Raw genomic sequence first — 4,305 nt, forward strand, 5'->3', positions numbered from 1 at the left:
CCCAGCCTGGCACCAGAGGCCCCTCCCCCGCCCTCTCCCCAGCCCGAAACCAGAGCTGGCGCCACTGGGTGAGGAATCTGGGGACCAACTGTCACAGCTCTGGTATCACCCGCCTCCCGGACGCCGGGGTCCAGCCCTAAGTCCCAGAAGGGCCCTGTCAGCCAGCTGTCCTGGGGGGCCCTGGCTCCACCCCAGCCCCTCCGAGCTGCTCTCCCTGGGGAAATCAGAGAGTGCAGGCGACCGGGTGGGGGGTGCCGGAGTGGGCACCGGGGAAGGGCAGAGGACTCCGTCCGGGTCCAAACCTCAAGCCCAGCGTCAGAGCCCTTGGAGACCAGTCCACAACAGCGGAAGGACCTGGATGGTCTCCTCTCTCCTCCATCAATGCAGCCTTCCGAGGCCCAAAGACCGTTCTGCCCGCACATGTGGTCCTGTCTGGCCATGTTCTCTGAGACTTGTTTTCTGTGTCTTGCTGAGACCAGAGATCAAGTCTGATTATTTTTTATGTTTTTCTTTTCTGTTTAGAGACAGAGAGAGACAGCGCGAGCAGAGGAGGGTCAGAGAGAGAGGGAGACACAGAATCCGAAGCAGGCTCCAGGCTCTGAGCTGTCAGCACAGAACCCGATGCGGGGCTTGAACCCACGAACTGTGAGATCATGACCTGAGCCGAAGCCGGACGCTTAACCGACTGAGCCCCCCAGGCGCCCCATGTCTGATATTTCTCTTGTGTGTCCTACAGAATTTTACTTAATACGTTCTCGCTGATGGAAATTAATGTTACATGTTCCAGCATCAGAGAGAAAACTGGGGGGGGTCTCAGCAGGAAACACGGGGTTTAGATAGCAAGGTGGCCTTCCCAGGAGGGAGGGGTATTATGGAAAGAAAATGGAGACCCCATAACACGTAGGAGAGGAGACTCCTCCGACCAGGACAGATGGAGAAGACGTGGGAGGTGTCTAAGAGGCCTCTGTAAGGGCCCGCCAGTTTGGTGTGGCAGCCTCTGTGTCTCCTCCCCACCAGGGGCTCTGGGAGTGGGGCACAAGAGGGGCAAGAGCTAGGGATGCGCCCCATCCCTTGGTCCTCGGACAGGTGCCCAGGTTTGCTCAGAAAAGAGAAGGGAGGCGCTGGGTGGCTCAGTTGGTTAACTGTCCGACTCTTTATTTCAGCTCAGCTCATGATCTCACAGTTCATGAGTTGGAGCCCCACATCAGGCTCTATGCTGACAGCGCAGAGCCTGGAGCCTGCTTCGGATTCTGCTTGGGATTCTCCCTCCCTCCCTGCCACCCCACCCCCACCAGCACTCTCCATCTCTCTCTCAAAATAAATAAATACACGTTAAAAGAGAAAAGGAAAGAGAAGGACACAGCTCCGCACACAGACGAGCGCCCCACACCCCGGGCTGTCCTGAGCGGCACACGCACCTTGCTCTCTGGCCGTGTTCCCAGCACGCACACGCACGCGGGCACGCCTGCTCTGAGCCACGCGCTGCACACGCCCGACAGCTCCGTGGGACCGCCGATCCTCAGCCCGAGGCTGGGAGCCTGGCCCAGGGGTGCACTGCACAGAGAGTTCACTTGCATTCCAGGACTCTCGACAGGAATGATTTTCGGAATTACCTGCTGTTTGTTTGGATAATCTTTCTTTTACAAGGCCAGATCTAGAACTTCGAGTGATGCACAGTGGGTCAGGATCTCCTCCCGGCCCTGGCACATCCTAAGCTCAAAAGGAAGTAGTTGGCTAAAGAATGAACGAATGAAATTAATTAATGAGGAGTGAAAGCTGCCCAAAGTGCACTGCAAGGAGGGAACAACAGGGCCAGGACGCTGACATCGATTGAACACTTAAGATGAGTCAGGTCCTGGGGTGCCTGCGGGGCTCAGTTGGTTAAGCTTCTGACTTCGGCTCAGCTCATGATCTCACGGTTCGTGAGTTTGAGCTCAGCATCGGGCTCTGCGCTGACAGCTCAGATCCTGGAGCCTGCTTCGGATTCTCTCTCTCTCTCTCTCTCTCTCTCTCTCTCTCTGCCCCTCCCTGCTCACACTCTGTCTCTGTCTCACTCTCAAAAATAAACATTAAAAAAATAAAAATAAAAAGATGAGTTAGGCCCTGTGCTAGGGACTTGGTATTCCATTTCAGAGACGAGGAAATCGAGGCTCGGAGGTAAAGCATTGCTCAGGCAGCATGTCTGTCTCTCACACCATGAAACTTTAAATATGCAGTTAACTCGACACCCCCTCACTGAGCTTCTGCTCTGGGCGGGGCTGTGTGCTGGGCACTGGGGGTCAAGGGGGGGACAATGACAAAGAGGATGGGCCTGTCCTTCAGGGCCCTGGTCATAAGATAGACAGTGAGGGGTGCGGTGGGCATAGCCATCTATCCCCAAGCAAAATTGTTTAAGTTAAGGCCTTCGGCCTTAATTCTGGATCCAACAGGCAGGCGGGAAGAGGAAGAGGAGGGCCCCTGGACAGACACCCAGCTTGGCCACGACAAGTGTCCGTGGAAGACGGACAAAGGAGGCCGTCAGCCTCCGGGAGTCAGAGAAGCCCCGCCCCATGGGGCCTGGCCCCTCTGTCACCTGGACAGTCTGGTAGTCCCCACTGTGGGTGGGCACACCCCATACAATCTGCAGGCACATGCTCCTGCGTGACCCAAGTGCCACTCACACAGGCACCTTGTCCTCCAGATGCGCACATTCATGGTTATTTGTCTGGAGTCTCTGTGGGGTGCGTTCACACACCCAGGGGGCCCATTGGTCTTTGTTGAGTCAGGGAGGTGGGTCCAGCAGGGACCTCCCGCCTCCCCTCGCCCCACTCCTTCGTCTACCCCTTCCTGTTCAGCAGCTGCCCCCCTCCCCACTCACACACACTTGTTTCTGTTCTTTGTTTTCCACCCTGGCCAAATCCCCAGGGCTTCGTTGGTCATTAGCCTCCTGCTTTAATTAGCTTAGTGGGGAGGAAAGTGGAAGCAGGGCAAATTCAGGGGTGGGTGTCAAGGGGGAATCTCGTTTCGGTGGGGACAGGAAGGCTCAGAGCAGCTGGTGACAAAAATGCCTGGCACACAATAAGTTCTATGCAAGCGTTTGCTATTGCTATTAATGTGAAAAACAGTCACCTGGTCCACAGCGTAGGAGGCTGCCCCACGAGAGGCCCCACGGGCCCCAGGAGCACAGGTGGCCCAATCCGCGTTCCTGGGGCAGAAGGAGAGGGGACCAGAGACCACCTCTCCACTTCCTCTGCCGCTCAAGCCCTAAAGCCTGTTGTTAATGTTCTGTTCAATCCCCAACGCTGACACCACACCGTGTCACACCCACCGACTCTGGTGCCCTGGGGAGAAGGGGCTGGCCAGGACTCCCCTCCCCTAGATCTAGGAGTAAGAAGCCAGCTGTGGGCCACCCCCTCCTGAGACCCTCAACTCTGCCCCCCAGCCTCCCACAGTTCAAATCTCCTCTTTCCAAGAATCAACTTAGGGAACAGGGCCCCACAGGTCAGCCCTCAAGGCCTCACAGTGGCAGCTCTGTGAGGTCACCTGTCTGTCCCCCGCCTCCAGGCAGGACTCTACCTCACAAACCAGTCCAGATTTTTGGTTTCCAAGGCCCTGCAGAAAAGGACCCCCTACCACGGCGGCTCGCCCACCCATCCTTATAAAACTATTTGGGAAAGTTCTTCTAAAAGTCCCACCTCAGGGCCTCAAGCTGAGTGGCTTCTCTCCTCTTGGGAACGGCCCAGGCATAGAAAGGGAGACAAAAGAAATGCTGGAGATGCGGAGTAAAGGAGGAAAAAGATCGCGGCACACCCCGACTTGCCCCAACTCCCTCCACAAGTCCCCAGGTGTCCAATTCACGCCTTACAAACTTATTGTTACTTTCACCGAACGCCCAGAGTCCAAGGAGCTGAATTAACGGGCTCTAAGGGGGAGGGGGAGGGAGACAAGTGGAATGACGGTGGAGGCCAGAGAACACATCACCCCCAAGGCGTCTGCGGGGCCCGGGCCCGAAGGAAATTCGGGTCCCGAGCGGACCCCGTCTCTCCCCCCTCCTTGGGTCGCGCCCGAAGCCCGGGGTTCTCCCCGGAAACTGTTAAGTCACATCTCGCCTTCACGACTTCGCTTGCCTCCCCGCCTCCCCGCTCCCCCTCGCCCGCCGCCCCTCCGCCGCGGCTCGGAAGGATCAGAACTAACTCACCTCCCGGTCGGCGCCGCTCTGATCTCCGAGCCCGGGGGGCCGGAGGGCACGGGGGGTGGCCGGCCGCTCGGGGCTGAGCGGACCCCGTCTTCGGCCACGGGGTCCCGCCCTCCGGCCCATCCCGGCCT

Source organism: Suricata suricatta, chromosome 3 (assembly GCF_006229205.1).
Source record: "Suricata suricatta isolate VVHF042 chromosome 3, meerkat_22Aug2017_6uvM2_HiC, whole genome shotgun sequence".
Classification (NCBI taxonomy): domain Eukaryota; kingdom Metazoa; phylum Chordata; class Mammalia; order Carnivora; family Herpestidae; genus Suricata; species Suricata suricatta.